The sequence below is a fragment of the Dermatophagoides farinae genome, chromosome 4 (assembly GCF_024713945.1).
Source record: "Dermatophagoides farinae isolate YC_2012a chromosome 4, ASM2471394v1, whole genome shotgun sequence".
Classification (NCBI taxonomy): Eukaryota; Metazoa; Arthropoda; class Arachnida; order Sarcoptiformes; family Pyroglyphidae; genus Dermatophagoides; species Dermatophagoides farinae.
Genome location: NC_134680.1, coordinates 6,836,482 through 6,859,687, shown reverse-complemented (window position 1 = coordinate 6,859,687; position 23,206 = coordinate 6,836,482). Strand labels below are relative to the sequence as shown.

The 23,206-nt window shown below is 30.1% G+C and overlaps 1 protein-coding gene across 3 annotated transcripts in view; it reads left to right on the top strand.

Annotated features, from left to right (window-relative positions):
- The window catches only part of LOC124489838 (uncharacterized), an 87,811-nt gene that overhangs the window by 18,666 nt on the left and 45,939 nt on the right, over positions 1-23,206 (top strand). The window contains exons 1-2 of one of the 3 annotated variants that reach the window (XM_075730700.1): positions 9,430-10,444; positions 19,427-20,714. The gene's annotated coding sequence lies outside the window, so the exon portion shown is untranslated. Of the gene's footprint in view, positions 1-9,429; positions 10,445-19,135; positions 19,320-19,426; positions 20,715-23,206 lie in introns of those variants that run through there. The other 2 variants (XM_075730702.1, XM_075730701.1) reach the window with 2 other exon arrangements.

Genomic DNA, 23,206 nt, shown 5'->3' with positions numbered 1-23,206 from the left:
AGACTTTGGATCAAAAAATGGTAACTCAGACTGTTTCATTAGTGAAATCATTCTCATTTCCACTATAGTGACACTAGGTCCCAATGGAATCCAGAATTGAACTAAAACTAGTCGTTGGAAAATGCAACGAAGTGAACTGATCAATAGCCCAGAATCTCTAACATAGAAATGTTTGCACAGAAAACATTTTCAAAAAAAAAATGGAAAGAGAGAAAGAATTACTACTTTTGAGATTCGATTCAATTTATTTATCTATAAATTTCGAGTTTGCACACACACTGTGTTTGTGAAAATTCTCCTGAACAATAATGATGTTCAAGATGAAGATGATGGCACTCGTCGTCCATCAGAGCAGTGTTTGGGCACGCGTCTGACAATAATTTTTGCTTTTGTCCTTTAGTTGTTGTTGTTGATTTTCTCTCTCTCGTGTCGCAAACAACAACGGAGAAATTGTCAAAAAATGACAATGATGAAAAATGAAATTTGAAAAAAAATTGATAAAATTTTTTTTTTCGTCAGATCAAATGTAATAAAATGAAGAAAACGTTTTTCTTTACTGGTGACAATTTTCACTTGAATGTTTTGGTTGTGTTTTACCCGGTTTTATTCTTTTTTTTTCGTGCTTTGAATTAACATGATGATTTTTTCGTCGTCATTTTTTTGTTGTTTTTCATTTTTTGTTCCCTAATAGCCAATTATAATGATGGATTCTTCTCGAAGGAAACAAAGCATTTCTCAAACTTTTATTAGTTTTCATCGATGATTGACACAAAATGTTTTGTCATTGCTTCAGAAAAAGTGTTTGATTCTTTCATTTCGATTGAATTTTCTCTGGCCCGGTTCTTGAAAGTTTTTGATTCTTGAACAAATGAAAAAAAAATTTGGAAATTTTTTATTCAATTTGACAATTTACGTTTTCCAACAACATCTGAATTTATCGAATCAAATGAAATTCAATTTAAACGCTCCAATTCACATGCACACACCTTTTTTATTCGTTGAGTACACTTGAGAATTTTTTTTAGAAACAATTTTCAATCGCATCATTGATAAATTTAAATTTCTTGATCATCATCATCATAAATTGTTAGATAATTAACCTCTTTTGTTGTTGATCCAGATCCAAAAGTATTGAAAAAAATTGAGTTTTTCCATTGAGAACCATTGACCATATACAAATTAATGATGAATTGAATCAATCAGAAAAAAATCAAAAACAAAACAAAAATTCGCACACTAAACACATTCAGATTGGCCTAGAAAATTAATGTACGAGATTAGATAGATTGTGGTTTTAAAAACCTCAAATAAACCATCAAATTTCTTTTTTTCTTATCTGAAAAATGGGCGGGAAAGGAATCTAGTCAGATTCTATTCTAGTCTAGTTGTTTTTACAGAGAATTCCCATGATTAATTTTCCAAAATCTTTTCTTGAAATGTTTCCATGATGATGAGGAAATGCTAATGAATGGAAAATGTTGCTTGTTATATACATGAACAAATCTAGATTCAATCGATGAGGGAAAAAAATCTAAAAGTTTTATTTGTCTATTGATCTAATGGCTACTGAACTTGAATGGTGATTTTGATGGCATTTCTGTTTCTGTTTGTTTGTTGAATGTCTGTGTGTCGGTTTTTTTTCTTGTAATTATCATCTCTAATTTCAGTCCTTTTTCCAATAAAATCAATCAATCGATCAATCAACAAAGTTTTCTCACCACAACCATTCCATCATCATCATCATCATCATCAAGTTTGTTTTTGAATTTCGTAATCAATTTTTGAAACAAACATTTCGAATATGTTTATTTAATCAAACCAAACCAAATGAACAAAAGTTTTGGAAATTTAAATTTTGAAAACAGTTTATTTTCTGTCGTTTCATTTTCATTTCGAGCATCATCATTTTCCGTTTGAGGACTTCACTTCCGCCCACTGCAAAACACACACACAACATTATCATCGAGAGAAAAATTCCCAAAAGGAAAACAAAATTGGTTGCATCCAACCAACTGAAACTATCTCTACGGCGAATGTGAACGAACTGAACAGAAAAAAATTTGCATAAAAATTAAAATATCGCAACTCTATACATTTTTTGAAAAAAAACCGAAAAAAAATTCAAAAGGCTCCCAATTTTTTTCTCGCTTTCTTTCTCTCTTGATGAAATGATGAATTTTTCGTTTTTTTTCTCGTCTACAAAATCAAAATCGATATGATCATCATCACCAACATCGTTAGGCAATGACAAATGTAATGTGAAAAATGGTATCACATTATATTCATTATAAAATACAATGGTGGGCTTTTTTTGTAATTCTTTGGTGCCATTCTGTTTTTTAAATAATCTAGAATTTGACTATAAAAAAATATTCTGCTGGCACCCGTAGGTTTCATGATAATTGACTGGTCGGAAATCGCGTTTTTGATTCCTGCATGTAATTTTTTTTGAATTTAGTTCAAGCAAATACCAGTGAACATTTCGGTGAAAGTTATCATCACTTTAATTTGTAAAAAAAACCAAAATTTTTTGCGTCAGAAACTGTCAATACGATTGATTTCTGATAAAATGTCAATGTGTCAACAAGAAAAACAAGTTTCTATCAAATGAATTTTTGATAGCCACGAAAATTACCTGGAAATTTTTTTGGGTTTTTTTGTGTTCTGGAAAAAAAGAGTTAATCCATTTAATGAGAGAGTTTATTTTGTATGATTTCAACAGTTTTTTTTTTGTTATGAACAAAAAAAACCAACAAACATTCAAAAAAGAAACGAAATTCCATATTTACCTTGAGGCATTCAATAATAGGCTCGAGATTTCGAAAAAAAATTACACTTCCTCTTTTGATGACAAAAATGTGCTCTACACCCATCACACCATCACATTCAATACCTTGCGGCTGAATCACATCATAACGATGATGATGATGATGATTTGTACTCGGATGAAATTCATCATTCATTTATTTTTTTCCACTTTTCGATTATAGAATAGAGAAATCTGGAAAAATCCAATTCAATCGAATGTATTCGATATGGATTTAAAAAATTAGTCATCATAAAACTACTGGTTGATTAAACACACACATAATCGCAAAAAGGTTTTTGTCAATAATCCATTTTTTATCCCTCTCAGTTTTTTGATTATTATTATTGTTGGATTATTAATCATCAAACTACCTGATTTTTTTCTGTTTTGTTTGGCATCCCGTGTGTGTTTATTTAAGAATTATGATTTTTTCTATCTTGTCCAGGGTAGAGCAGAAGAAGGGAATTTGAAATTTTTGTGTTTACAATTTTTGTTCATTCAATCCAATCCAATCGAATACGATATAATGACGAAAATGATGATGGTAATCAATTAATCATGTTTGTCAATATTATTATTAGACATTGATCGCCAAGCATATTTGTAGCTAATATAAAGCATTGATGATTTATATCTTTGGGTAGAGTTCAATCCTTTTGATATTTTGATTTGGTTTTCGGCCATCACATAATCATAATTATCGATCTTGAAATGAATGAGTGAAAAACGAAACATGCCTGTGTGTGAGTGTATGGGCAATTTCCAATTAACTTTTCTGTTTTTGTTTGCGGCCATCATTCTTTGCCACATTCATTCTGTGTTTGAATGCTACATTTTTGTTGTCTACTTCCCAATCTTTCTTTGTCTAATGATGTTCTGATTATTCAATAAAAAAAAATACTTGGCAATTTCATTTTTTTTCTCATTAATGAAATTTTTTTCAAGTTTCTTTGTTTATGTGTGTGTGTGTGATCAATTGCCTAATCAGAATGATTTTGATTAGTCTTTTGATCGATCTGTGAATGAATGAGGATGAATTCGCATCGACGAAAAAAAACGTCAAATAAATCGATTGATGTATTGATTATTATTTCTCTGATTTATTAATTTGACCACACTGTAAAATATATATATGATTATCACATCATTTGTGTACGACCCTTTTTTCTCTGTCACATTCGCCGAACTGAGACATTTGGTAATTTGATAATTGCGTGTTTGACTGTTTTTGTTTGATCAATCAATGATCATTCTTTTTCATTTATAGCTCTATTTCAATATTACACACACACAAACACATTGGTGTTGAAATCAATCGTTTTCATCATGAACCACAATTAAATTGCAGATCCATCATGTGTGAAATAATAAAATGTTTTTTTTCCACTTGTTTTTCTGATTTTTATATTTCACGTGTTTGACACACACACACACAATTGATTCTAGAAACATTTTTATGTTCAAAAAAGTTTTTTTTTTTGATTGACTTGACCTTACTCTTTGTCAAAATTTTTCTTGTTTTCAAATAAAAAAAAATGACATCGACAACGACGATGATGTTGACATGTCCAAATGTTTGATTTGTTTTTTTTTCATCGTCATCATCATCATCATATTGATTGATGTGATTAATTCATATTTTATCGATACACATCAATTTTTTTTGTAATCCGATAACAAATTGTTGTTCGTCATTTGTTTCTCGATATAGCGATTATCCATTAGAAGACAAAAATTGTTTGTAAATCTCTGTTAAGTAGTTTAGTGTTTAAAATTCAAATCTATCAGATTCATAATGATGGACATGTTGGAGCTGAAAGGGCTGAATCAATCGAAAAAAAACAAACAAACAAATAAACAAGTAGATTTGTTTCATTCATTTTTGATTATCATCTGAAATCCCTCAAGAAAAAAAAGAAATACAGAAAACATAAAAATTTCACTCGATATCCAATCAAGTTTGAATGTTGTTGTTTCAAAACTTTAGAGCTTGTATTTGCAACTTTTTTTTCGTATTTTATTCTTTCTGTCTAATATCTTTGAATTCGGATCATTGAATTTCGATGACTACGACAACGACGACGATGGTAATTAAAATCAACGACTATGATGATGATGATGATGATGACCGAAGTAAATTGCCTACAGGCCCACATGGCATTTGAATGATGAAAAACACAGGAGAAAGAAAGAAATTCAATGTCAGAGGCAAAACATAAATGAAGAAAAAACAAGTAGCTGAACAACAACAACAACAACAACTACAGAAAAAGATTGACAAGAATGGATGAAAATCATCAAAAATCAAATGAAGAAAAGAATTCCTATCCATTCCTATTCATCCTAATATATGAAAAAGAGAGCCTTTTGATAATGATGATCATCAACATCAACATCAATGATGACCGATGATAATATTAAATTGAAATCTTCCGATCATCATCATCATGCTCATAATGATGATGATGATGATGATGTGAAATTGAAATCAAATTTGATGAATATAATTCGTGTGTGATTTTGAACTTGAATTTTTTTCCAAATTTCATTTCATCTGATGGTGATTTTGATATGAGAGATGGTCATTTTGGTTATCATTAGCATTTTATTACAGCAAACAAAGTGGTCAACACAGAAAAGGATAGAGATGAAAGTGAATGACAACATCATTTTTTTCTCCGACCTTTTGAACAACGCCTACCTTGATGCCGCCCATGACCACAACACCATCACCATAATCAACCAGAAACCAGAAAAAAAAACCACAACCATCAAGATTGATTATCTGATGATGATGATGATGATCAATTTATTTATCATCTTTGTCCGCAACAAAACAAAAAACAAAATCAATCGATATAATATCGATATCCAAGGTAAAGAAAAAAAAATATTCACAGAATACACATGACATAATGATCGACGATCCTTCTATATTATGTGATTGGCTGGCTGATGGATCAATAGAAATTGAATGAATGGAAACAAATGAAATGGCACGCTATTTTTGCATTGATCATCATCAACATCATAATCACCATCAATACTGACTACCCACCCAAAAAAACCAGAATTTCTATTTGGTTTTGTTATTTTGCTTGATTTAAATATTTTTGTTCTAATTTTTTTCGTTTTTTTGGATGCGGCCGCCATCATATGATGATGATGATGATTATGATTGTATGGGCGAAACCGCTTGGAAAATCTTTGATTTACCCTGACTATTGGTTTTTTTGTTGTTGTTGTTGTTGTTTGACCTGTTGCTTTTTTCCATTGAATTTTTTTTCTGCATTGAATCTGTTCATCTGATCATCAATGAATGATGATGATGATCATCAGATGATTACCATAACTGATTATGAATTGAATTTTTTTTCGATTAAATTTTTTCCCATTTCAAGTGTATTGACCATATTCAATAAGGAATTAACTTTAAAAAATCAAAAGGTCCAAGTTCAACTTAATTAGGTGATTTCGTGCACCAACCACCATCATTCGATATATTCAACAACACGCAAATTTTTGGTGGATAAAAATTTCCGAAAATGAAAAGTGATTTGATTTGATCAAGAGTATATATGGTGTAACCAGAAAACGAGAAATTCACTTTCGAAATATAAATTGTTTGGCAAAACAGAAAAAACAAAATCCAGAAGCCTAAATCACATCACAGACCATCATCATCATCTTGAATACAGCTACCCAAAACAGAAGAAATTATAATCATCAAGCTAAATGCTACTTCAATTGAAAGTTTAAAGAAAAACAAGACTAAAAACAGCTGAACAGATTTGTAATACGCCCAAAAATCGTGCAAAAAAACGATTCTATATGCGAAAAAAACCACCGGCGGCCATCATCATCATCATCATAATCATCATTCATTTACCATCATCATGTCATAGAGGTAGCCATGTCATCATCATCATCATCATGATTCAGGCCAGAACACGCTACTGACCAAATATTACCTGTAGATGTTGGTACGTACAACAAATTTAATATAAAAAAAAACATTAATGTTTCAAAGACGAAAACTAATCATTATCCACCACAACGACAGTAGCAGAATAGAGTTATTCTCTTGTACCTGTGCAACAAACTCATCATTTAGCTGACGATGATGATTATTGTTTGATTTTTTTTCCTTCATTTAACCTGAAAAAAATTGTTTGTATGCCATCTGTATCAATTTCTAGTATGACTTTCATCATCATCATTAGATGTATGGTGGTGGTAGCATATATTTCCCAAATTTTTCATCAACATTTTGATCATTTGTCCATTTTGGGTCCATCACCATGATCACCATCATCGCTGAATCAAGATTGAAGAAAAGTGAAAATCAACTTCATCAGAAATCAATGATTGGTGTGTATGTGTGTATGTTTGTATCACCACCCTGCCGTGGTCCAAGGTCAAATGTCAAATTTTTTTTCTTCTGTTTTTTTCACTGATATTGACCCGATAGTAATGATATGATGCGACTAAAATGCTAAGATAAAAAAAATCAAGGTATGAAACAAAAAACACACACTGACAGCAGCAGCAGCAGCAGTATGCAATTACTTGAAAAAGTAAAAAACCGAAGAAAAAAGCAAGAAAGAAATTAACAAAAAAAAATCTTTAGTTTTCATTCTCGACCTTCATCATTCAGTTACAGTGAGTGTGTGTGTGTGTGTGTGTGTGTGTGGACCCAAAAAAATACGTAAAATATCAGCAAATTAAAAACGAACGAAAATTATCTTTCAGAGATAGATAGATAGATGGAAAAAACGATTCGATACTTTTAGCATCCAATCCCATTGCACAAAAGAGGCAATCTTCTTTTTTCCATCAAAATAAAAAAAAAACGCGAGAGAAAGAGAAAAACCAGAGAAAATTCCGATTCGTTACACTTAACACACACACACACACAGAAAGCAAAAAAAGAATGGTAACTCATCACACACATTTCTTTAGATGAACAAAAATCAAACATTGATCATCATCATCATCATCGAAGACGCTTCAGGCATCAATATCAGCTACTACTAGAACAACAACAACTGAACAGAATTAATTTTTGAAAAAACAAAAAAAAAATGATGTTCTTGAACAGCTTCTGCAATGTTCGTAATGATGATGATGAGTGTGTATTGAATGTGGATCGGTTCATTATTTTCTAATAGTCTGGCCATGATAATCATCATGATGATGATAATTGTCGAATCGATTTCTTTTTTTTTTTTTTTTTTGTTGAAAAAAAACATGGTTGTGGTCACACAAATACCAATTCTCATTGATAATGATGATACTTTTTGTGTTTCTCAAGCGAGAGAGAAAGAGCAATAGATAATTATTGTATCGATAATCATTTTGATTAGTTCAATAATGAATGAATCGAAAGAAAAGGTATTTATCATTTTTTTGGGTTAGTTTAGTTTTGATTTGCAATTTTCAACTTCTAGATTACCCTTTTTGAAACGTATCTACATTATCTTTTGGTTTATTTATTTTTTCTATTCGTTCATTTTGATTAGCTAAAACTTTTCTTACCTGAAATGGTTAACAAGAAACTGTTTTAATTTAAAAACCTTGATCTACCTGTGCTGCATTCATGTTAAGGTCAATTAGAAAAAAACGACACACTGGTCACAATGGAAGAAAAAAACTGGTGGTCAGCGCTTCAAAAAACTTGCTTTTGAATATCTTGCAAGACAGAGAGAGAGAGAGAGAAGTGAATTTTTGATTATTATTGCTGTGAAATGATAAAATGCGGTAGCCAGGTAATGTGTGTGTGTGTGATGCTGTTGGTGGTGATCGTGGTGGCAGGTTTTCTGTTTTTACTTCGGACCGGTTGGTCGTTTGTTTGGTTAGTGTATATCGTTCGTTGATCGGTCAATGATGATAATCATTTCAATGTTGTTGATGATGATGATGATCGAACCAAACGATTCAAACTAAGTAAATCAAATGTTTGATTTATTTATTTTTTTCAAGATCAATTTCATCAAAAACTAGCCATGTTCGTGTGTGTGTGTGTGTGTGTATGTGTAGAACCTTTGAACAAATATAAATAAACGAAGAAGCCAAAAACCAAACATTGAAATAAGAGATAATGATAATGAGCGATTGACCCCATGGTCATCAAATGATTTTCGTTGAAATTATTCAAGATGCTTGCTTATATCAATCTTTAGTTTATGGAATTTTCTAGGAAATTATCGATTGATTGATATCATGAACAAGTGTGTTATCAGAAAACAAACACACAGCTGTCTGGATTTTATCATTTCCAAAGTTCCTGGATCAAACCAACAATCAAAATTTTATCATTTTCAATTCACATTCATACTTTGGATTTATCAGGATCCTGCTGGAACAATATTCATTATTGGTGATATAACAAAGATCAGGTTCCAAAAAACAAAACTGGGAGGAACTCTCCATTTACAATCTGTGTCCTGTGTTTTGTGTGCGCACACAATTGCTCTCTTTTTCTGTAAATCTTTATTTTTTTTTCTTCATTGGAACAAGTTTTTTCTCACACAGGCACACACGAACAGACGAATTTTCACGAGATTCACATGATGAACAAACGGATTCTCAATTCATTCAGTTAGTCGATCGATTTGATCGTGTACGGATCGTATCCATCGAAAACACACGCACTTTTGTTGAAAAAAAATTTGATTTTTTTGTGAAAAAACAAGTTTTTCATCATTTCTTTTTGTGTTTTTACCAAATATTTTGTTTTCGGGTATTTAACGGTGATTTTAATTTGAATTTTCACGTGTTTTTTCTCTCTATCAATGTGTGTATCACTTTTGTCCATTGCAAAAGTTCAATGACAAATCAGTTCCAACAATTATTGTCCCAGACAAAATTTTTTGATTTTCACATCACCCATTATCATTGTCATCATCATCTAATGTGATGAAATCCTCTTTTTTCAACTTGTAAAATTTGCATTCAATGACCTCTTTTGTTGCTTTTTTCCGGTCATTTTAATAAATTGATTGATTGATTGGATTGATTCATAAAATATGTTTCCCATCAATTAATATTGTCATCATCATCATCATCATCATTGTTTTTTTGTTTTGTTTTCATTTCGATTTCAATTTTTATTATTATTCATTTTTTGTCATTTCTCATCAATTTGTGAATTATTATTTGATGAATGAAACAACAACAACCACAATGAATCGATGATCGATCAATTTATTTTATTCTATTTGATTGATTTGATCAACAACAACAACAACAACAAATAATAATAATAAATAATCATCATCGATTATTCTTCTTGTTGATCATCAATTGTATTGAAATCAATCAATTTGATTGCCTTATACAATAATTTTTCTGTGTGTTTTCCTTTTTGTGTGTGAAATTCCATTTTGTAATTTAAATAAAAGAAATGAAAATGAATGGAATGTAATGAATGTAAATGTGAATGAATAAAAAAGAAAAAGTCGCCACGCCAAAAACAAAAAAAAACGGTGTCATACATCAATTTCAATCATCATTGAATCGAATGTCATCGATTTTTTTTCATAAAACAATTGTCGTTGACGTTTGTTTGTTTGTATGATGATCAACAGGCCAACAAAACAAAACATAATATCTTTTCATCATGATTGAAATTCGGTAAAAAAAATCAACTGTTTCTAAGCACACATCCGGTATTTTTTTTCATAATAAGATGGATCTGTTGTTGCGCCCGGCTAGTTGCGATCGAATATCCATAACTTCCCATTTCATTGTATGTTTTTGTGTTTTTACCACAGGGCGGCCATCTTGAATTTTTTTTTGTCATTGTCGTTATCAGTTGTATTACACCTTTGATTACATGGATTTTCATTTCTTATTGTTTTCTTTGTTATTTTATTCGAAAAAGAATACAATTACAATCATCATAGTCATTATTTTTTTACAATTTAAATTTTGTTATTTGTTTATGATCACGATGAATATTTGTTTGTTTTTTTTTGTCATCATCATCATCATCATCACGATATCATCATCATTGGTACTTTCATTGTGTATTCATGACATTTATACATTGAATTTTTATTTTTGGGTGTCGTCAAAAAATGTTGTTGATGATTTTTGTCATTTTCGAAACATTTACCACACTGATGATATTCGGTTTTGAATGTTTTTCTTTTCCAAATTGATTGTCTGCAACAGGTATTCATTTCAAAAACATTCATATTTATTTATTGTTGACAAAAAACAAAAATGGGGCAAAAATTACAAAAAATAACTGCATGACCATAACCCATGTGACATTGAAAGTTTCAAATGACAAATGGATTTCTTCCTTTTTTTTCCCAGAAAATTTCATTCATCTTTGAGGTTAAAGTTTTTTTCCACTTTTAAAATTTTTATCGTGAAAAAGGATGTTCAAACCATAGCTACTGTATTTGTGTTTGTGTGTTTGTTTGGTTATTAATTTTCTTTATTTTCCCTCCAGTGATGCATTTATATTTATATTTAGATTTTGTTTACATCCGTTTTGTTTGTTTGTGTTGGATTTATTTCGATTTTTTTTCATTCGAAGATCCTCACACATCGATATCTATCTTCATTATCAACATTTTATCACATCAGATTTATTTTCTTTTTGTTTTGATCAATGATGAAAAAAAAGATGAATGTCCATTTGATTCGATGATGAGAGTTTTTATTTTTCTTGTTTTGTCAATGAATCAACAAGAAATCACACATGACCTTTCTTCCAGATATGTGTGTGTGAAAATGATTTGACCCTTTTTTTCTGTTTTGTCCGATTTCTGGTGAAAATTTATTATTGTTGTTTTAATTATCTCCATCACAATTGCACAACAGCGTTTATGATGTTTATCACAAGACAAAAAAATTGTCATTTTTTTGTCTTTTCTTTCTGGTTCATACTTGGAAAAAAAGTTCAAAGTCAATGAGTATTATATGCATCTCAATGTCAATGATGATGACAATTTCTGGTTTTTTTTCTTGCCTGTTTGTTCTGCTGTTTTTTTTTGCTCGTTAAATGTTGATGTTAATATTTTTTTCTACATTGCCTTCATCATTGTAAACTTGTTGTTGTGTGCCCCGAAGCTCAATATATCTAAGCATCTTTTAAGATGACCATTCAAGCATCACAACATCACACTGATTGATGCTTTACTCTTTCTCTCTCTCTTTCGAATTTTGTTCTGGTCATATATTAAATGATAATAATTACTTGATACCGATGATGAGTGTGAGTGATGCTCTCATTTTACAATGTTTTTTTGATTTTTTAGTTCAAAGAAAATCAAAAAAAAATCATTGAAAATTCTGGAATTTCAAACCATTGTGACAAAAATTGAGTCATTGTTCCATCCATCTATTCCGTCAATGTCTACCGATTGAATATTGAATTTCAAGAATTGAAAAAAAAATGATAAGAGTGGCATGAATTTTTCTAATATTTACTGGTTTTTTTTCTTTTTTTTGGCTGAAATAAATTTTTTTCTCAAATTTTCGCTGAATATATTTTTTATCGGTTCTTTTTTTCTTCTTTCATTTTCGCCATGAATTTTGTTATCATCATCCTCGTCAATATTAATGAAATTTCTTACCGAAAAAAAAATTGTCAGAAATCCAATATTGGTGACATCATCAACCATTATCATAATCATAATTATGTCATTTTTATGATGATGGTGATGATATATTAAGAAATTCTCTTTCTCTCGCCTTATCGAATTCACATGCCTGACCACTGCCATGTTGTCAAATGCTCAAATGACATGATTTTTAAAGATTTTTTTTCGGATTTTTGTATCAATAAATCCAGATGTTTAACCATCATTTAGATTCATTAAGAATTTCTCGGTTGATTGATCGCGAATCGATCGAATTTTTTTTCACAATAAATCTAGGACAAATCAGATTGTTGTTGTTTTTTTTTATGGCTAACGGCCATTCCAAATTTTTTCTCCACCTCCCAGTAACCAGCCATTTTTTTTATTTCTAGCACCTAATTTTCATCAATGATGGTAATCATTGGTATTTGAAATCCATCAAATGATTATTATCGTTCATTGAAAAAAAAGATCCGAAATCGTACATCATTGATATCATCTATTGATTTTGCTCTAAACGGCAGCTTAAATCATTTCATATTTTAAGATATCAAATATCGATGAAATGTTGATGATGGTGTTTCACATCGCCATTATCGATTGATTATGATTATGCATCACCATATGATTATTACATATGTGTGTTTGTGTTTGGCATCTATCATCTGTCTCTCTTTATATTCATTTCGTTGCATAATCAAAAACAACAGTAGTAGTTGCCAGTTATCATGAACGGGAGCCAAAAGTGTTAAATAAATACCTGTGTGTGCGTGTGTGTGTGTGCATCATCATCATTGAAATGAAATAAATCGATTGTACGTCCAATGATGACTGACTTATTGATCTCATCATATTGAATCTTTTTTCGTTGATAATGATGGTGGTGATTATAATGGCCAGCAGATTGTGTTAATGTTTTCAAGATTGTTTTGGAGAAAAAAATAAATAAACAAACAAAAACTTGAACAATTGAAGCCTTAAAGTGGTGAAAAAAAAATCCAATTGATTACTTGACCATAGACATTTTTCTTTATCATCATTTGAACAATTTTGAGAAAATCTTTGTTTTTCAAATGTTTTTGTTTTTTCTCATTTCCTCTATGTTTTGAAATTAATCAATTTTTTTGATTTACAAAAAAAAAAATGTTTCTTGACCAATGAAAAACAAAACACAAAACTAATTGAAATTTCAACATTTGTTTTCCTTCCCGGTTTTGTTTGTCTGTGTTGTAGTACCAACCCCCAGTAGTGAGCAGAGATTTTTTTTTATCTTGAAAATCTTTGGATCCAAAAAATGAAAACCTTGACGAATTTTGAGACTGTACAATAAATGTGCCCCAAAAAAAAACATACGCCAAATTGATGTGTGTAATCTGATCACTCGCCAAATGATGATGGTTTTTGAATCATTTTTTTTCTCGATGATGATGATCATCCATTATGGCCTCCATCATCATCATCATCATGTTGATGTTGTGTTATAGTGTGAAATGAACAACAACAAAATTTCACACACACACACACATAGACAGACAAAATAAAAACAAAAATTTTTTTTTATTTTCAAAAACATCATCACAATATTTGGCTAATTTTGATGTCAAAAAGTCAAGCTAAATGTATCTATTTTGTATTTCTGCGTGTGTTCGTTTCGGATATATTTTCAATTGGCCGATATTATGGGCTATTTTTATCATCATCATCATCATTATCATCAAATGGCCATTTCATCCATTAGAAAATACCGGGATAGAGAGAGTGAGTGAGTGGATGAAAATCAACAACAGTAAATTGTGATGTTTGCCTGCTTGTGTTTTTGGGCAAATTTTCTGAAATTTTCTTTTTGTTTTTTTTTGTCTTGTGATAATTTAATCCAAATAACCGCATAAACACAAACACACCATATTCATATATTCAAAGTGGCCAAAAAAATTTCCATTGAAAAAGCGTATAAATCAAAAAGAAAAAAAACTTAAAATCCAGGTAGAAAATGATCATTTCCACTCGTCTTAATCACACATTTTGTTCCACACCACACATTATTATTAGCGAAAAAAAAATTTATTAATCAACACTCGTTGTAGTTGTGATTTAGTTGCAAATTAGTTACAAAGTTGTTTATTATACATCACGTTGTTATTTTTGTTGTTGATTATGATCAAATAGACAAATTGTGTAGACGAAAATGAAATGCGGAGGCATTTTTTTCTCATCGATGACTGATGTATGTGGTTTTCCGTTTGTTTTTTTCAGATTTTTTGATGAAATGATGTTCTAATTAGACACACACACACACGAAAAAACGGCCTACACAAATCGCGAAATAGACAAATATTCAAAAAAAAACTCATGTGAAACAGTACTGACCATTTGACCAGTGCGTCCACTTTTATTTATTTTTAAAAGTTTTTTTTCGAAACATCAAATTGTATGGATTTGATTTTCATTTTCATTTCAAAAATGAAAACTTTTTTCTTTCTTTGTTTTTCTTTCGGATAATGATGATGACAATCTACAAGTTTTTTCGCTTCTGAATAGCTCATCATCATCATTATAAAAAAAATGAATCCAAATTCAGCTGTGTTCCAATAAAAAAAAACAAAAAGGAAAAAATATTTGTTGTTTCAGCTGTGTGTGTGTGTATGTTTATTCACTTTTCTTTATCTTGGCCCACCATCATCAATGGTGACCAAAAAAAAAAAAGTTTCATCGTATGTCGTCGAAAAATTTTTCTTTTCAATTTTCTTTACTTTTGGCCATTCTAGGCCCAAAGAAATAAAATGAAACGTTCGTGTTCAAGTGGACAAACGATGAGAAAGAATGTTTGAGAAACAAAAGAAAAAAATGCCCGAACCCGATAAAAAAACCCAATGTCCCAATTTTGTATGAGTAGCGGCGCATATTTTCATAAGTATCCAATAAGCTTAATATTGTAGATTTTTATTGATGTTTCACACACTGCAAGAATCATCGAGAAGAAAACCATTTTGAGTTGTCCATCTTTGATGATGATGATGATTATTTCTATTCCGGGAAATTCAAATAAATTCTCAATTCTGGCTCACACACTGGAACCGGGATAAAGACTAGAAAACAGGCCTTGATTCTGTTCGTGGTCATCATCATCATAATTGTTTTATGATTATTTTCAACACTCTGACAATTCTCATGGATTCTCATTATCATTTCAATAATCAAAATGATAATGAGAATCGTTATTTATCATCGATAAATTGATTGAATAATTAGCATCGATGATGACGAAAAAGTCTAAAATTTCCATATTTCCGAGTTTTTTTTTCTTGCTACCAATTCAGAATTCCCATCGACGATAATAATGATGATGATTTCCAATGAAGATGATGGTAATTTATGCGCAAATGTTGTCCGACGATATTTTTTTTTCGTTTTTACTTGGCTTTACTTTACTTTTCAGAGATGGATTTGTCTTTTTTTTCTGGCCATCAACATCCTAAGCATGTAGTGCTGGCCACTTTGAGATTTTCAAATCGAAGCAATCTCAGTATCGATGATTTATTCATTTCAATTTCTCCTTCAGGGGTTATTGATGATGATGTGATGGCCATGGAAAATGTTTGGTTGATTTTTTGTTGTTACTGTCGGTCATTATCATCGGTCATCATTGAATTTTGACTTTATCTACATTAAATAATATTACCACACACTTTATATACACGGAATAAAGATGATCTGGTTTTTCTTCTTCTTCTTTTTCTACTTTTTTCGGATGATGCAAAATAATGATTGCTGGATGATGATGATCAATCCAGCATCAATGGAAAAAAACACAGAGTGAATGGAACGAATATCAATTACTATTGAATGAAACCAGCTTATAAACACAGCTCAGGTAAACTCAGGTAGCAATGTTGTGCAAAATAGTAGTTTTTTTTGGCATCCAAAACTACTAATAACATATCTACTCTACGGATAGACCTACCTTTTCATCATCACCATCATTGTCAGGTCGTGTTGCTGAAAAAGTCAATTCATTTCTTTTCAGATTTTTTCTTTCACTGATAGATCTCCGATGATGATGATGATGATGATGGTTTAATGTTATCTGGCCCCGTTTTTAGTTGAGAGCGGGTTAATTAAAATATTTTCTATATCTCGACTACATGATGCACGCTAACCTATTCCACAGTTACCATTGCATACATTTTTACCATAATGAAAATGGAAACTGTGAAGCAAAAAAAAACAGTAAAACGAAATAATAGCCGGCCGAAATAATATCATCACCATTGTTTGACCATTTGATTTGATTTTGTTTTCACACCCAACTCTCATTTCAAATTTGGTTTTTGGGTTTTTATTTTTTTTGGTTAATTTTAAATCATGTAAATATAAATCCTGTTGATGATGAAACCGAACAAATCTTCATCAATTTTTTTTTTGCTTTTGTCCGGTTTTTTATGCACAATTCGTGTTTCAATCATTACGACGACACTGGATTTGGATTTGGTTTTTTCTTCTTACCGGGCTTTATTCGTGTGTAAATCGTGTATATGTCATTGATGTGCATGAATGTTGATGATGTGGGTTTTTTTTATTGCTGACAGAAAAATCTTTGGCAAACCCTTTAGAAATGATGATGTATGCACACTATTTGCAGATGAAAAATTTTTCTCGAACACCAGAAAAAAAAGTTTCAAGTTTAGATGACTAAACTCTAGGTAGTGGATACAAATTTTATGAAAAACTTATCATCGATTGAGTTATTGATTTTTGAAAAAAATGAGATTTGAAAAGGTCCAACAAATGATTCTTTTTTTTCACCGTGCCACATTTTATTATTAGCTGTTTTTTATGCTTTTCCATTTTCATTCATTCATTTATCATTCATTATTATTATTATTATTGGCTACTGGCATTCAATTCAAAATGAATAAAAAAAACGATGTTGTTATTGTCCATTCCATGTAAATGTGTCTGTGTGGAACAACAACGATAATCGTAGAAATAATAATAAAATGAAAACGAAATATTATGATAAATATTGAGATTTATACGAAACATCAATATTCAGCTTGTAATGGTGGTAGTAGAAAAAAAAGTATAACAGCAAAGAAAAAAATCCTGATGCCGATCCAAAGCATCCATTTAACGAACAATGTATTTGATGTGTGTGTGTGTGTGTATTCAGACGATTCATTTTTTTCGGTGTGGTATACATTTAGTGAATGAAAAAAAAAAGAAAAATGTAATTATATCGTATCGAAAACAACAACAAATGAATGTGGCCCGTTTTTTTTCAAAATGTAGCTCGCGTGGCCATTTCATTTTCTTGTTGTTGTTGTTGTTGTTTTTGTGTCTCGTTTAACGTTTATTCATCATCATCATCATCATCATCATGGACATCATTAAACCGATTCACTGGTAGTAATATGTTTTTCGAATAGCGCAAAAATATTTGCTCTTTAAATCCCTATAAATAATGTGATTTGTATTTTCACAACAATCATAACGAGGCTGCACGAGTTTATTATCCAGAAATCTTTCAAGTTTCTTGAATATAAAATTTTGCCAATGAAACAAAAAAGCCAACAACACAAGCGATTATGATTCAAAAAAAATACTTTTTTTCTTTCCACCATCATTGATGGTTGACAAATCCAAACAAAACAAACAACAACAAAATTAGATTTATCCATTTTTAGTGTCGTTTTTTAGTGCGTTGATTTTCTTATTGCTTGTTTGTGAAAGATAAAAAAAAGTTTTTGTTTCTGGAACTTTGTAGGTGTGTGTGTGTGGTGTTTTGTTTATGCATAAAATTACTATATATCACCATTTCCATTTATTCACAATTCAAGATAGGAAAAATTTGAAAATTCTGAATAAAATCGCCATTAAGATCATCATTATTATTATTATGGACAATCAAAATGTTCCATTTGGAACACACATGCATATATTGTTTGTTGATTCTGTCACTGATTTTTTTTACAACTTTAAACCTTAGAGAGAGAGAGAAAGAAAGAGAGATTATCATCATAAAGAATATAAGATGGAGTGTAATGTTTTGACATTTCGAAAGCGAATTGAATTTATAGATGACAACAGTGACCGGATTTAGATTTGTATTTCGAAGTAACAAAAAGCAAACAGACACACATTTTTTATTTTGTTTATTTTTATGATTTAAGATTTTATTTTCATTTTGTCCATTCATTATATGGAGATTTTTTTTCGTTTTTTTTTCCATCATCATTATCACGCTGTTTGTGTTTTCATTAATTCGTTGTTCATTCTCACATTTCAATCGGTTCATTATAAATGTACACACAGTTGTTGCTCTAGTTATTATTATTATTTTTATTTGTGTTTTATGATAATGATTATGGCTGTGGTCTAGTAATTTTCTATTTAGAAAACTCTAATTATTATATTGCCTGTTTTTTTTCTATTACACCTGTGATTATAATGATGGTGAAAAAAAAATATTGTGATGAGATTAAGCTTTTGCTTAATCTTCGCAACATAACGTGTTAATGATTTAGATTTCTAGGTAGATTTGAAATTTTCAATATTGTTATGGTGGCGCTCATCACGTTATTGATGAAAAGCCCCATTCATTCAGTGCTTATGTTTTGTTTATATGATTTTTTTTATGATTAGAAAAATGATTTTTTAATAACCTCAATGACAACGTTTGGGCTAAATAATCATTTTGTAATTAGCTTTTGTATTTGCAGCTATTATCAAATATTTGCACGAATTTTTCAATCGAAAACAAGAAGCTTCGATGGCTTCATTGGATAAACACTGAACAACATGGGTTTTATTTTTCACCATTTCCAAAACAACAAAACAAAGATTACAAAATTCGGATGAAAGTGAATTTTTTTCTTTTCCCGAGATTCGTGCTCACAATAAAGTTTTCCTCTGTATACTGAAACAACAAACAATGATCACATCGACAAAACAATGAGAAAAAAAAACGCTGAAATTTGACAAAATTTTTAATTTTTTTTTTGTTTCTTTTTCTTTTCAGGTTACTATTTTCGTTCTATTATTCTTCCGTGCTCGTAATTCCCAAATGATGAAAGAAGAAAGAGAAGAAAAAGAAAAGAATTATTTAATTTTAATGAGAAAATCAGAGAAGCAAGAAAAAAATATCTTTCACCAATTTCTTGATTATTGAACCAACCACCGTATACTACCACGGTATCGTCATCACTATCAAACAATCGAAATAACAATGACAATACATTCATCTCTCTCTCTCTTTATATATCGATGATTATTATTTGATCTGATTCTTCAATGAATGGCCAATTCATTTCAGCATTAGCAGCAGCAGCATTGATTCATTCTTTTTTTTTACTGGCTAAAATATATAATATAATAACAGCAGCAGCCATATCGAAAAAAAGAAAAATAATTTCCACACGACAAAGAAAAGAACCAAAAAGGAAATAAAAAATCTTTTGCTTCAATGATTTTGAATCCATTTTTTCTCTCATCGTTACCATTTCTTCTATTCTTTTCCAGAGTGGAAAAAAATGATTCAATTCAAAAGTTTTCATCGTCTTATTCATCATCATCATCATCATCATTTCATTGATTAAATAGAAAATCAATTTCAGTTATCTGAAGATATAATCTTATCCTCACTTATCCGTTCAACGGTGTGTTTGTGATTATTATCCACACTGTAAAATTATGACTGTAAAACCTAAACTGACCAAATTACACGATTTTTTCTTCTGTCCACCTACGATGATATGTCTGTATGTTTTGTGGTGAATGTGGTCATTAAAATCATCATCATCATATTTGATTTAAATCCAAAGTATCTGTGTTAATTTGGCATTTATCATCAGCCACCAAATCTTGTTGTTTCACACCATCATTGTGTTGGCGTTTATTATTCAAGAATAAAACGAATAATTTTCATTTCACATCATGATTATCCGCATCATTTTTTCTATTAAAATGAAATTATGACATCTTTACAAACAAGAGATTATGATGTGATATCATCTTCATCATCATCATTAAAAAAACATTTTAAACTTTTTTTGAATAAACAGTTTTCTCTTATTCAAAAAGTAATACATCAATCATCATAAGTCATTATCAAATCATCATCTTGTTAAAGATTCAATTAACGCAAATCAATCGATGTGTGTTTGTTTGTGTGACATTTATCAATTTATGGATCGGGAAAAAATAACGTTGGTGGTTGACATCTTTTTTTTAACCTTTGTGTAATGTGTTTTATTTTGTAACCAAAAGTGTATCTGTATTCGACGAAAAGCCAAATCAACACTGCTAAGGTGAGTGGAATCAATCCTTCGTTTCTTTTTTTTTTTTGATTTCGTTTCATTTCAATATGCAAATGAATTGCTTGTTTTTATTTCGTTTCATTTGAATGATAATAACTTTTTGAATTGAATCAATTGATTTTCAATGCTGCTTTCTCACTCATTATCAATCAATCAAACGAAAACAAAAATCAATCAATTTAAATGGGGCAAACAAATAAACAAACAGTGTACGAGAGAGAGAGGAGAATCTTGATATTCTCATTTAGTTACATGCATAGTTGAGTTAATTTTGTTTGATACATTTGTTCATTGAAATGATTCAATGAAATGAATGTCGACAAAAAAAGCAACAACAACAACAACAACAACAAAATAGATAAATATCAATCATCCATAATCCAGAGAGAAAATGAATTTTATGAATCCATTTTTGTGTGAAAACCATGAATGCAAATGCAAATGATCTTTTTTTTGCCTTCATATCTCGTGGTTTTGATTGGAAAAGGATTTTTTTTCTGAGAATTTTTCGTTTTTGTTTGAATTTTAATTTTCAATTTTTTTTAAAAGATAAATGTTTATCATCACTACCAAATATGATGATAATGATGATGACACAACTGGCCATTTAAAGGCGACGCATAAAGAAAACTTTGTTTTTTTCCAATTAATATGTTACACACACACAGATAAAAAAATTTAATGAAACTAGGTGACATAATGACATTTATCTCATCATAATCATTAAAAAAAAAATTTTAAAATTTTGTCAATACTACACCACATTCCACAATTTTTAAGAATGATATGGCACCCAACTCGATGTTTTTTTTTGCATTTCTATTCATTTGATTGTTATGATTGTGTTGTTGATTGAGCACTTGACTTTTCACTAAATAAACTTATCGCCACAACAACAATAACAATAACAAAATTGATTAATCAAGAAAAAAATATTTTCATTGGAAAAAAAGAGAAAACAATTGAGACACAATGACTGATGACGATGATGATGGTTTGTTTGTGTGTATGTCTACTAGATTCCATTGATTTGCTGATTGCACACACTCATAGGTCGATAGACTGTCAATGATCGACATCTTTTTTTTATATATACGTAGGTCATCATTATTGTGTTTTTCTCTTTCTCAATCTTTTTTTATCCATACGTTATTGATCAGTAGAAAGTTGATTGTACTAGGATCCATTGTGTTTGTGCGTTTCAAAGAAAAAAACAACGTATAAACATTGTGTGCGTTTATTGATCTTGTTTATTCGGTCAGTGGCACACACGTGTTTTTTCTACAGTGTGTTACACGAGCATTTTTTTTTTGATTTCAAACATTGATTCGATTAGATTTGGTTGATTTTTTTTGTGGTCGTTGTTGTATTTCTATTATATCAGATGACCAGTGGTCATCGACTTTTCAAACAATGTACGAATAGAAAATTATTGGTATTGATGCACGATTGATGATAGGAATATCTGTGTGTGTGTGTGTGTGGAGTTTGATCAATTTTGCTTGATTATATAAAAAACAATTGCCAATTGGAATTTTCTTTTTTTAAAACTTTTTGTTTGGGTTTTTTTTTGTCTGTGTGTGTGTGCACCTTTTTCATGATTTTATTTCAATTTCAATTTTGATTGATTGATTGAAAATGAAATGAAATCCAATTGAATTGAATTGAATGTTGAAATTAATATTTACTGTTTGTTTGTGTGTGTGTGTGTATACTTGGAACGAATTGAAACTAAATGGCTAAATACAACAACAAAAAACTTTGCTAGCTGATTGATTGATTGATTGCCAACAGCTAGTTATAAGTAAATTGATAATTGTTTTTTCTCACTGTCGAAAAATTATTGTCTGTGTGTGTGTGTGATACACAATTTTGATCAAATTTTTTTTTTATTTACGCAAAAACATTCATAAAATCTGTATCTGAATCATCCAATCCTTTGCAAACAACATACACACATATATCCGGTTTAATTTTGAAATAATTTTTTTCTCGTTTGAAGTAATCACACACATACACACCTTTTCTTTTTTTGTTTTTTCGTTGATGAATTTTTCGTTTTTGATTGGAAACAAACTTGGATTAATGATGATAATAATCAATGATGATGATGATGATGATGATGATAACCATGTAGACGACAAACATTGAACACAGGCACAACCATTCAGTGGTGAATTTGTTTCTGATGATGATGATGATGATAATCGGTTATCATCATGTTGATGACCTATGAAAATCTTTCCATGACCATCTCATCATCGGATATGCAAAAAAAAAAAAATTTTTTTCCACAAAATTCAGGATCGTCCAATTCGATTCGATTCGATTTGATTGTCCAAACAATTCAATTGTGAAATTCATTCAAACATGATTAGGATTGGCTTTAATAATCACAATCGATCAATCCCAGAAATGATTTTTTCCGTCTTATCATTTCGAATACAGAAACAGAAAATGACATTTAATACTGAGAAAAAAAA